Here is a 13,449-nt window from a genome sequence, read left to right on the forward strand (position 1 = left end):
ATACTTCGACGATATCGGATGAAGTTGAATCCAACTAAGTATGCATTCGGCATAACAGCCAAATTTTTTTTTGAATTTCTCATGTCGCAACGGAGAATCGAAGCTAACCCCTAGAAGATAAAGGTCATTCTCGATAAAAAGCATTCCAACTCTAAAAAAAATACAACAGTTGAATGGAAGAATCGTCACACTAAGCCGATTCATTTTGAAATCGATAGAAAGTCTTCTTCAAGACTTTGCAGCAAACAAATAACTTCACATGGTCGGATGAATGCCGACAAACTTTTGAAGACCTAAAAAGATACTTGACATCTCCTCCTCAACTAACAAAACCAAAGGAGGGAGAAACGTTGTATCTCTACCTGACTACATCATCCAAAGCGATTAGTTCGGTTCTCATCAGAGAAGATGAAAATCAAATTCAAAGGCCTATTTACTACACTAGCAAAGTTCTCCACTATGCTTAGAGTAGATATTCAAAAGTAGAAAAGATGGTCTATGTTCTTATTACATCGATCCAGCGACTTCGACCATACTTTCAAGCACACTCTATGGTCATTTTAACAGACCAACTCTTGAGGGTAATTTTACAGCGACCTGATACTTTCGGTCGGATGGTGAAATGGATAATTAAACTCAGTAAATTTGATATACAGTCTCGTCCATGACCATCAATGAAAGCTTAAATCTTGGTCGACTTCGTCGTCAAGTGCACCATATTTGATGATAAATCTGATGACAAGTCTAAGTAAAATGAGAGCTCAGAAACTAAACCAGAGTTTGTTTGGATATTACATGTTGATGGAGCATCCAACGCTCAAGAAAGTGGGGCTGGCCTCATACTTACTAACTCCAAAGAGATAGTTACTGAATATGCTCTCCGGTTCAACTTTAAAATTTTAAATAACCAAGCCAAATATTGAGCCTTGTTAGCTGGCTTAAAGATTACAAAAGAGATTGACGTGAATAAATTGAAGGTCTTCATCGATTCACAATTAATCACCAGACAAACTAAAAGAGAATTTGTGATCCGAAATTTGATCATGATGAAGTACCTTCAAAAAGTGAGAGATTTTACTGAAACTTTTAACTATTTTGAAATCTCTTACATCCTCAGAACAGAGAATGTATGCATCAATGTACTTTTTTGACTGGTGACTACTACTTTCAATTTTTTTGATCGAACATTTATCGAATATTTCGAACAACTGAGTATCGATAAAGTCGACGAAGTGCAGCAAGTAAATGATGAACCAAGCTGGATGAATCCGATCATTTAGTATTTAACTGAGAAAACTTTATCAGAAAATTCATTGAAAGCCAAATGGTGAAGATGGATGGCTTCACAGTATGTGCTGATGGAAAGATAACTGTACAAAAGGTCATTCTCTCTTTCATTGCTCAAGTGCTTAAGACCAGTCAAAGCTTATTATGCTCTCCAAGAAGTCCATGAAGAAATTTATAAAAATCATCTGGGGGGCAAATCGTTGGCTTGTAAAGTCTTACGATAGGGGTTCTACTGGCCCACCATGAAGAAAGATGCTATCGAATTTGTTCGGAGGTACGAAGTATGTTAAAAGTATGCTAACATTCAGCATCAACTGGTCAGCTAGTTGACATCGATCATTGTACTGTGGTCCTTCGCAAAATGAGAAATCGACATATTTGGTTCTTTCCCACCGATGACTGGTCAGAGAAAGTTTTGGATTGTTGCCATAGATTATTTCATCAAATGGGTGACAGCCGAACCTCTAGTGCAAATCATTGAAGGCAAAATAAATGACTTTATTTAGAAATCTATTATATGCTAATTCAGATTGCCATACACTATTATTATCGATAATGGTAGATAATTTGATGATTAGAAGTTCAAAAAATTTTATGTAAAACTCCATATCACCCACGGACTCACCTTTGTCGGCCATCCACAGTCAAACGGAGAAGTAAAAGTGACAAATCGAACTATTTTGCATGGCTTCAAAACTAAATTGAATGAAGTCAAGGGTTTATGGGTAGAAAAATTATATCCAATCTTATGGACTTATCGGACGATTCCTCGTATCCTAATGGAAAAGTCACCATTCAATCTGGCATATGGAATGGAAGCAGTGATCTCATTAGAGATCGGACTACCATCAATAAGGGTCAAATATTATACAGAGCCAAGTAATTTCGACCATCGAAGAGCTGACTTGGACTTACTCCCAGAAGTTCAGTTGCAAGCTAAAATAAGAATGCCTGCATATCGACAAAGTGTGGTCCGGTAATACAACGTAAGAGTTAAACCGAAGATCTTTCATCTTGGAGACTTGATTTTAAGAAAAGCAAAAGTTTCAAAACCTTTGGAACAAGAAAAACTATATCCTAACTTGGAAGGCCCATATAATGTGACCAAAATCCTTTGTTCAGATGCATATCGACTTGAGACCTTCGATGGAATGACTATCCTCTGGACATGTAATGCTGACAATCCACGAATATATTATCAATAAAATTTATCCTTATAATATATTCAAAATGACATGTTCGGCTATCTACAAATATAATATCGACTGACGATCCAACGATTAATCTACATACCGACTCGACTTCGATCGATCGAAAGAACATGCAGACTCGACTTCGATCGGTTGAAAGAACATGTCACCTCGACTTCGATCGATCGAAAGAATATGTCGACTCGACTTCGATCGATCGGAAGGATATATCAACTCGACTCCGATCAGTCGAAGGATATTCGGCAAACTTCTGTATATCAAATTATTTCAAAAATTATACCCAAATAGTTGGTTAATACCCAACTAAAAGACAAACATTGCAACATCGGTTGATGAATTATAGATTGTTATACATCTAAATTAGCAACACTACGACAAATGATGATCATAGTCCAAGAAATTCGACACTTAAAAAAAAATTCTTTCATTATTAGTTGAAGACTACAAAATCGGACTAAGCTCCAATGACAAAAGAGAAGAAACTTCATTGTCAGCTACAAAAATCAGATCAAAGTTTGATAACAAAAAAAAAGAGAAAAACTACACCGACTGCATTTCGGCTTCACCAGCAACTTTCGATGCTGCCACTTCGATCGCTGCTACTACTTTGATTTTTCGAACTTCAACAGTAGTCGGTTCTACTTCGATCGATGTCGGTGCAGTTTCTTCAGTCGAAGTAGTTCCTCCAGCAATTGGTGCTGCTTCGGTCGTCCTTGCCTCCAGAGTTGGAATGATGATGCTATTCAGATTCAGATTTAGATAAAATTTTGCAATAATATCTCTACCATTTTCGTATCCGATCCAGTAGGCTTCATCACTATCTTCGAGGACTTCATTTTTGAAATCTTCAAACTTTTTGTAGTCCTCGATGGCCCATCTAAGGGCCTCTTGAGCTCGATTGAGGGGCTCTTTAGCAGTCTTTGCCGCTTCTTTTGCGGACACTGACTTTGTATCAGCCAACACCAACTTTGCTTCGATGGCCCGATATCTTTTTTGCTCATTCTTCAACTCCCGAAAGTAGTCATCGCATTCCCCTCGAAGTTGCCTGATTATATTCTTCTTTTACTGAATCTAAGTATAATGGGAACTGATAGTCTGTTGTGCCGATGATAATTCGGCCTTTAATTAGGAGATCTCTTTCTTGTACTTTTTCTTCCAATCTTCTGCCACTTGAAGAAGTTCATCGGTGACTTTCTTGTCAGCTTCTATACTTGCAACTCAATCGGCCCATGTCCGACCAAGTTCCATCAATCCTTGGAATCTGGCTTCTACTACTGACATATCATGCACCAACTGAAAAAGACAACAGTAAACAAAAAAGTAAGTAAACAAAAGAGTAACGAGAAAAATACCGACAAAAGCAAGCAAACAAAGAAATACAGACTTATGCTGAGGATTACGTGGTAAAAAGATGAGAAGATATCGAGTATAGTCCGATCCTTCCTATTCTCCTATTCCGTCGAGAGAAATGTAGCCTCAGGGAATTGCTTGGCCAGCTTCGCGTTCCCCAGGGCCAACTCTCCAATGGGGATTCGGATGTCAAAGTGCTCTGTCAAGTCCTCCGAAGCCTCACCGACAGTCGAAACTTGCGGCACCTTTCCATGATCCTAAGCGAATGGTTGATCGACTGGCACCACCATCCATTCGGGTGTAGGGGGTGCTCGAGACACCATCGATGCCATGCTGGCTGATATTGGATCAACAATCACGACGTCGTCATGATCGCTTGGTTGCTCGGTTTGCGAAGGAACTTCGGATGTCGGAAGGACCCCCAGGGCAGACAATACGATGACAGGTTTGGTGCAGGCCTAAAAAATAGCCACCGATAGGGTGTCAGATTTGGTCTTCTTCGGACCTCGAGATGGACCCGCACCAGCAGTGGGCCTCTTCCTAATGGCATTCTACCAAATCTCTTCTGTTGATGGTCTCATGCCTGCAGGTAGAAAATATCAATGACTTAACTACAAATTTGAGGCTAAATAAAAAGTAAAAAAAGCGACATGCACTATGCTATACCTATGACGGGCATCGAACTAAGTCCGATGTCATACTAGCTCTTCTCCGTTAGTAGCTTTCGTTGTGGAGGAACTTTCATGTCTTTCCAATACAAGAAGTCTTCTCGATCAGTGGCGTCAACTTTGCTATTGTCATTCGGGCTCACCTTTGGATTCTCCCAAGTAGAAGGAAAGCCTAGGCCAAAGAAGAAGAAACAAAAAAGAATTAATTCTTCGATCCATGGATGGAAGAAGAAAACCCGATAAAAAAAGACAGACCATTTCTCGGACCGAAGAACCATCAACCCTTGACCTTAGGATGTGGATGGAGTACGAAGAAAGCTCGAAAAAGGGACACTCTAAGGTTGGTCAGAATCATATGACATAACAGAGCAAAACTTATGAGAAGCCAAATGACATTTGGAGTAAGTTGACCTCGACAGATCCTATAATAATTAAAAATATTCCGAACGAAGTTCGAAATCGAAAATCGAAGGCCAGCCTGAAGGTTTTCAACATAAAAAGCTACTTGGTGTGAAGGAAGAGAAATCATCTGATCATTTGGACCAGGTGCATAAAGCCAAAATTGCTTTGGGATACGATATCGTTCTCAAAACTGAAAGACTTCAGATTTGATCATAAAAGAAACTTCTACGGTCAGACCCAAAAGGGAGTCATCAATCGGACTAGCCGGTCAACTACCCTGAGAAGGTTCTAGGCAGGGGACCCTATCTATAGGCCTATCTTCATTTTTTTCTAATCTTAGCCTTACCTTTTCTACTACTACCGGCCATTAATGACGGCGGAAAAGATCGACAAAGATGCAAAGAAGGGAAGGAGGGGAGGAGAAAAAGCCAACCCGAAGGCAAAGGAAAATCCTGAAGATCATGAAGACACGAAGGAGAGGAAGATGATTCCCTATAGCTCTTGATACCCGCAGAAAAACTCTCAAGCTTTCAGAGTTGCAGCAGAAGATCCAAATGGAGGAAAGCTTCTTTTATATAGAACCCACTGACGGCCGAGATAGATTCATTCAAATCAAAAAACACTTAGATCCTAACATTTGGCAATACTAGGGCCGAACATCATTTGAACCTTTCGATGCACCTACCGCCGATTAAGACACGTCGGCATTATCAGCGTGGATCGTCAATAGCTAATAATCATCGGACGCATAGTGGCACCCGATTGGTCAAAATCAAATCAACTGGATTATCCCGCCGTCCGACTAACTGCAATATTAAATAACCATCTTTTCGATTCGATATCCCAATGATGTCGCATGATCCTCGAAACGACAAAATAGCTGGAAATTTTCAATTTTTGAGAGGATCATTAATACATGTAGTCGAAATGACCGCAGAATGGAGATGGCAAAAGATATGTTGACTCCCGTCATCCAATGCGTTAAGCCACCTTAGATTTGGAAGTGGGGGGCAACTGTTGAGACAATCGGATCTACTCCACCCCCCCTGATTTAGGGTTGGGCCCCGACTATGTATCAGCAACAGATGATGGACCGTCAAAACAAGACTGCCAAAGGAGTTACCTATTCGACTATAGTATCTACAGGATCCGTCATCCGATATTTTATCGACATTCTGAAACTTGAATGGCCGACTGTCTATCGATAAGCCGGTTGCCTATCGATAATTCTGAATCACCTCAGATGGCAACCAATCTCAACGATTCGATTGACTGTACAGCCGATGGTTAGTCGGTATATTAGAAGCATCGATATATAATCGGTATATTAAAATCACCGATTATCAGTCGGTATATCGGAGTCGACCACGATACCATAATCATGGGTAATAACTACATGCCACGAACGTTAGTGAGCGTAAACTACCCACTAACTCCATGATTATGGTCCGATAATAGGAGTTGACCATCTTTTAGTATCATAAAATGTGAGACTCTTCGTGTTCAATGGTTACACTCGAATTACCTATAAAGGAGAGGTAAGGGAACATCAATGGTAAGAAATTTTTTCTGGACTAAAATTCTGTTAAATTCCATCCTAAATCTTCTATTCACCACTCCTCACTAATTTAGACATCGGAGGGTCTTCACCAGATAAAATTTCAATCAATGGACTTGTTTTGTAGATCGTTCTTCATCGGACTCAGGCGTACTTGAGAATTGGCCGCAACAGCTAGTAAAGTAGAACCTAGCCAATTTATTATATAATTATTGCATGTTTCATTCTTTAAACTGAGTGTGGATTTTCTTCAATTGTGTTTGAACTGAAAGATCTAATTCAGGTCGCCTAATATCGATGCAATGTATTACTTACCGTTATGTAATGTCTAGTGCAAATATAAGCATGTCTTGCTTCCTCGAATCACCTACCATTATGGAGTACATGGTGGATTTTTTTTAAAATTTATTTATGAACCATTGATGGGTGATCGGACTAGACCTCTCCAACCATTAGGATGCTTCAATCTCATTTAGATTATCCAACCATTAGTTCTTATTTTCCAACTCTATTGATCATTTAGAAACATTGCATTGCAAATCATTGGCTCTACCATTTGACTCTTGCATCTCAGTTGAAAGCTGAAACCCAACCCTTGGAACCTATGGTACCCTCCATGGCATGCAGAATCAGGCATGCAACTAGAATATGGTGCAAGCATGATCACACTCGTTCCGAACAATCCAAAAACAACAAAGTTATAATCTTCTATCTTTGCCTGATTTCTTCAAGGTAAACTAGAGTTTATGATCATTTTTCTAAAGTACATTGTGTAAATTGGGGAAATATTTTGGTTGTGTTCAATTGTGATGTGATGGATGGTGGGATTTTCCTTTCCTCGTAAGCCCTAGGTGTCCACTGGGCCATAAGGGCAAATCCCAGCACAATGGAACAAAAATCATATGAGACGGGCACCAGAGAAAAAATTATAAGATGAATTTCTGATTTTGCCATATTTCTACTGATACCAATCTTAAAGAAGAAACTTATAGGTTAAAAACTCAAGTCGTTGGTCTCACAAATAAAAATAAAAATATGATATTTTTTTTCTTCTTCATTTTCATAATATATTTTTTATCGATACGTACTATATAATCAAATGATATACGATAAATAAATTGATCATCAAGTTAATACACATCTTCAAGTAAATTAATATATATTTTTTGAAATATAAAATTCATCAGTATACAGTATACTGTCAGATGATATATACTTAACAAATTAGTCATATAGAACAACTCAATATATATCTCTAAGCAAATTGATATATAGTTTTCAAAATATTATTTTCACCAATACAAACTACATAGTATAGTGATATATATCTATTGACTTCCTGATACATACTATAAACTTTTTTGATACATATACTTATTAATGATCCAATATATATCTCTAAATAAATTGATATATAATTTTTAAAATATATTTTTTATCTAGAGATAAGTTTTTAATAATATTGAATATATATATATATATATATATATATATATATATATAAACTTGTAGTATATATATTAAGAAGTCAATAAATGTATGTTAGCAGACCATTTAGTATGTACTTGTGAACGTAATATTTCAGAAACTGTATATCATAATTTATTTGAAGATATGTATTAGATTGCTAGATAATTAATTTATTAAATATATATCATCTGATCATATATTATATATCAGTGAACTCTCTATTATAAAAATTTTATATCAATTTATTTGAAAATACATATTAACTTAATGATTAATATATTTAGTATGTATCATATGATCATCTAATATATATCGATAAAAATATATATTGAAATTAAAAAAATATTATATTTTTTAATCATAAAATTGATGATTCTATTAATTTTAAAAAATTAATAATTTTTTAATTTATTTTTTAAAATTAATAATAAATTATGAAGACCGCTTCATAATTTTCTCCAATACTCACCCCATATCATTTTTGTTCCCCGCGTCGAACTCCTGACCGGTTGAGGCCCATGCCGGAAGCAGCACGCGGTGGTGAGAAGACCGAAGACCTCACGGACCACCCGCATAACTCGCATGTTTGGTCCGGACATTTTTGTGGGACCCAGTCGGTCGTGTTGCCGAGTGCGGTTGTGAAGTCGCCCATTCATTCGGTAGCCGGTAGGTTGGAACTTGGATGCTTGAAAACGGTCAAAAGGGGAGGCATCAGGTGGGGAAAGCAGACGGAAGTTGGCTAGGTCCCAACAAAAATGATATATTTCAAAATAGTTATATAGAGAAAATATGCTCTTTTTTTAAAAAAAAAAAAATTATTTAGCGTGTGTGAAGTACGTGCATCACATCACGGGACGGCCCTGATTTTGTTTTCTTTTTTTCTGGGGTTGCTGAGTGCTATATTGAGGTTTACTGGCGCACGATCAGCAAGCACGTTGGACCGGGCCCATAAGCACGATGTGACAGTGGGCACCAATTTGGAACCTGCCATTTGATCGCTGCTCTCTCTGTCTCACCACGTGTACCATAAATTCCCAAAAATTCCTCAAGGTTGTAGTGGGGGTAACGAGGGCAGTAGGCCGGGCCCCACATCCACAGTATATTCGTGGATCTAAAATAAAACCGTTCTGAATTATATTGCAATTACATATTAAAAAATTAATAATAAAATGCTTTCATCTTAGATTCATGGTAAATCTATTCCATCTAATAATTTTTCTTTTGTATATAGATTTTAATAGTACCAGTACAATGAAACCAACAGTCACTCTTTATGTATTTTTATTTTATCAAGTTTATTTTAATAAACATAATAAAAATATAGAAGAATATATGTTTTTTATTGGTGAAAATTATTATTTGCTAATTATAAAATTATTTTTATCTGATATAAGAAATTCAGTTTTGAAAATATCATTTATTTTGATAGGCAATAATAATTTTAAAAATGATCAAATCTTTTTATTGTATAATAAAAAAATAATAATAATGAACCATTAAAATATCCATTATTAATGCCTGTATATAGACACGATGGGAGGCTTCCAAAGCCCTTTATGGCTGTCAATGTCAAATATGGAACATAAATATTATGTGTAAAATTGAAAAATTATTTATTAGATTAAATTCACTTTCTTAGTGGTGGATTGGTTCAACCCCAACTATAAATTAATATGTATAAAAATAAATAAATAAAAAATAAAAATAATATATATATATATATATATATATATATATATATATATATATATATATATATATATATATATATATATATATATATATATATATATATATATATATATAATATTAGTTCGTGGTGGTTGAATTGATCTATCAATTTAATGATAGATTTAATTCAACTAAAAATTTTACCTCACGCAAATCCCATTACATCCATTCCAATCATATGGTAGATGGGTCCTATATGTTTTTGCTGTTAATGTAGTAAGTAGGAGCATCAAACCATCAGCTCTTATCATGTTTGTCTAAATTTATCAAAAACGGATGCATGAAGCTATTGATTAATTAATATGGTAGGGTTGGATGATTATGTAAACTTAGTTTACTATATTCTTATATTTGCAAAAATGAGCCATAATTATCAGTGCCGGCCCTGGGACGGGTCAAATTGGGCGACCGCCCCAGGCCCCAATTTTTTTTTTTTTTGGGTAAATGAAATGCCATTCTTCCTTTCCCGAGTCCTGACTCCCAACGGCTCCAAGCCCCAGCAAGAGCTTTTTAGCTCTCGTTATCTCGATTTCTCTCGTAATTTCTCATCACCTCGCAATGTCTTTCTCCTGTTCTTTTTTTGGGTAAACCAAACGTCATTCTTCCTCTCTGGAGTCCCGACTCCCCAAACAAAATGCCATTCTTCCTCTCCCGAATCCCGACTCCCAATGGCTCCCAAGCCCCAGCAAGAGCTTTTTAGCTCTCGTCATCTCGATTTCTCCCGTAATTTCTCATCACCTCACAACGCCTTTCTCCCTGTTCTTTTTTTGGGTAAACCAAACGTCATTCTTCCTCTCCGGAGTCTCGACTCCCCAACGGCTCCTAGCAAGAGCTTTTTAGCTCTCGTCATCTCGATTTCTCTCGTAATTTCTCAATTTTCATCCCCTCGCAACACCTCCCTTGATTCTATATTTCGTATAAAATATCAAATAAAAAGAAAAATTAATTTGATGAAGATGTTAATGTGGATATTGAACAATCACCAGAAGAATCATTTAGAGTTAATTATTTTTTATATTTAGTAGATCAAGCTATCTTTTCATTGAAACATAGGTTTGAACAATTTCAATTATATGAAAATAATTTTGAATTTTTGTTTGATTTCAAAATATTAATTTCATTGGATGAAGAAAGTCTGAAAAATTTTTATCTTAATCTTCAAAGTATTTTAACAAGTGATAATCGTTATGATCTTGATGGGATTGATTTATTTTCAGAATTAAAAGTTCTAAAAATAATTATGCCAAAAGAAAAAAATACTGCTATGAGTATATTTAATTATATTAATGAAATGAATTGTTATCCAAATGTATCAATTGCATATAGAATATTATTGATCATACCTGTCACCGTTGCCTCTACTGAAAGAAGTTTCTCAAAATTAAAATTATTAAAATCATATTTACGATCAACGATGTTACAAGAAAGATTAAATGGTTTAGCTATACTGTCTATTGAAGAAAAATTATTGTCAAATATTGATTACAAAAAAATTATAAAAAATTTTGCATTACAAAATGCACGTAGATTAATTTTTTAATAATAATTAATATTTAAAATATATTAATTTTTAATAGAGAAGTTTTATTTTTTTATTTGACCCCAGGCCTAAAGAATGTCAGGACCGGCCCTGGGTGACGTGGCAGATAAGTAGACGGGGACGTGGGCACTTGTCAAGACTCAACTCTCCTCCGATGGTGAGCAGCGGAACGGCGCGTTGCACGCGACAAGCACGAGCGAAAGGGATCCGACTTCGGGAAGGGTGGGTCCCATGGAGCTCCGGGACCCACCACATGTAAACGACGAGCGACGTCGCGTTGGCTTGCTACGTGTCACGAAACGACGAGGGAATCTTGCGTCGGTTCCGCCACATGGCACTGCGACAGTGCTTTCGTGTTTGTGAACGTGGCGCCCAATGACAGTGAAACGTGTACCCAATTCTGCAACGGATTGGAAACCACCAGCTGATATGGCAACCGTATCGAGGGACCCACGTGCAAGCGATGGGGTTCCGAGCGCTTTGAGATCTGTGTTGTACCCATTAACATGCATGCGTGCATGTCCGTAAACCAACCCCGAACCCTATGTTCCGTTCATTTATACATATCTGCACTTTCTAAAGAGACAAAGTAGCTCATTGATCAAAAAAAGAAGAGCATATATTTGGTTGGAAGAGTCAAATGATGCATTTGTTGGCTTTGGAATTATCCATTTTTAAATAAATAAACCGTAATTATCCATCCAAGTTATCATGCCTTCAAATAATAAAGTTATAATCTAAAGACTTATTTTTTAAATAATATTTTGATTTAGTAATATATTTAACACATTGCTGAACAGTTGATTGTAATGTTTTTTAATTTCTTCGATACAGAACCACCGACGTCACCAAGTATTTCGAGGCCATGTTCATGGCATCGAACAACAAATAATGAGTATATATTCGAAGAGAAATTCTTTATGCACCATCCGTGACATGAAAAATATGATGTAGAACATACTGTTTCATCTAATTGGATTACATAGCCATCGCTTTCTAATGCGTATTAGATACCCGCAGTTATATTTTTTTATTTAAATTTTTAAATAAAAAAATATTTTTTTTTTCAAAAAAATTATTACATCTATTGTGGTATTCTGCGTTAAAGTTATGACTTTCTGCACATTATGTCATAATTTTTTTCAAGATATCATAAAGAAAGAAGGGACATTTTCGTCATTCAAAATTTTAAATGAAAAAGTAGAATTATAGATATTAAATACGTTGAAAAGCACTGACCATGTGGTCTAATAGGATGAAGCGGTGCGCTCCACATCAGATTTTTTACATCTCAAATAGTGCACAAAGAATTTTGCTGTATTCGAACAGGGGGTTGGGCTCTTCGAAACTAAATCCCCATTTCTCAAATTATAAGGGATATTTCATTCAAACTAAAATTTGATGGTGGCCGGTGCCCGGTAGGATGGGTATCTTCTTATTTTATCTAATTTTATAAGTTTTTTTTTTATCAATAAATATTATAAAAAATTGATTAATTTTTTTATTGATCAACTCATACATATTCTCATACTTCTTTTGATAGATAAATTATTTTTTTTATAAATAATATTTATTTATAAAATGAAGAAAAGCCTTATCCATTTAGAAGATGGATAAGTCATTTTTTTCATCAACTGAAAAAATAATAATTTTATTTCATTGCTAATATATCTCTAATCCTATAATAATAATATAGTACTATCTTATATATAATCTAATATTTTTTATTAATAATAATATTTTATTATTTTAATATAATATATAATAATAATAAATCTTACAGTATAATATCTTATTTTATTATTATAATATAATATCAATAGCTCATATTATTATAATCATATATATATATATATATATAACAATACTTTGTGAAAGAGTATTGGAGTATTGCTAATTCAGCTTCTCAAATAAATTTTATTATACCATTTGAAAAAAATACCTCTTCACATTAAATTATATTATTAATATATAGTATTATGATATTCTTACAATTAAAGCCTAACACCTCTTCATATTAACTTATGTTATTAATATATAGTATTATTATATTTTTATAATTAAAATCTATTTATATAAGTAGTTGAGAATATGAAATGATTTTAAGTATTTGAATGAATATTATTTATTATTTATATATATATATTTTCAATCTGATCAAATTTAGAAGAAAAATTATTTTCATATATCCAACTCCGTGCAATGTACGAGTCTTCGATTAATAATATAATA

This window comes from Elaeis guineensis, chromosome 6 (assembly GCF_000442705.2).
Source record: "Elaeis guineensis isolate ETL-2024a chromosome 6, EG11, whole genome shotgun sequence".
Lineage (NCBI taxonomy): Eukaryota > Viridiplantae > Streptophyta > Magnoliopsida > Arecales > Arecaceae > Elaeis > Elaeis guineensis.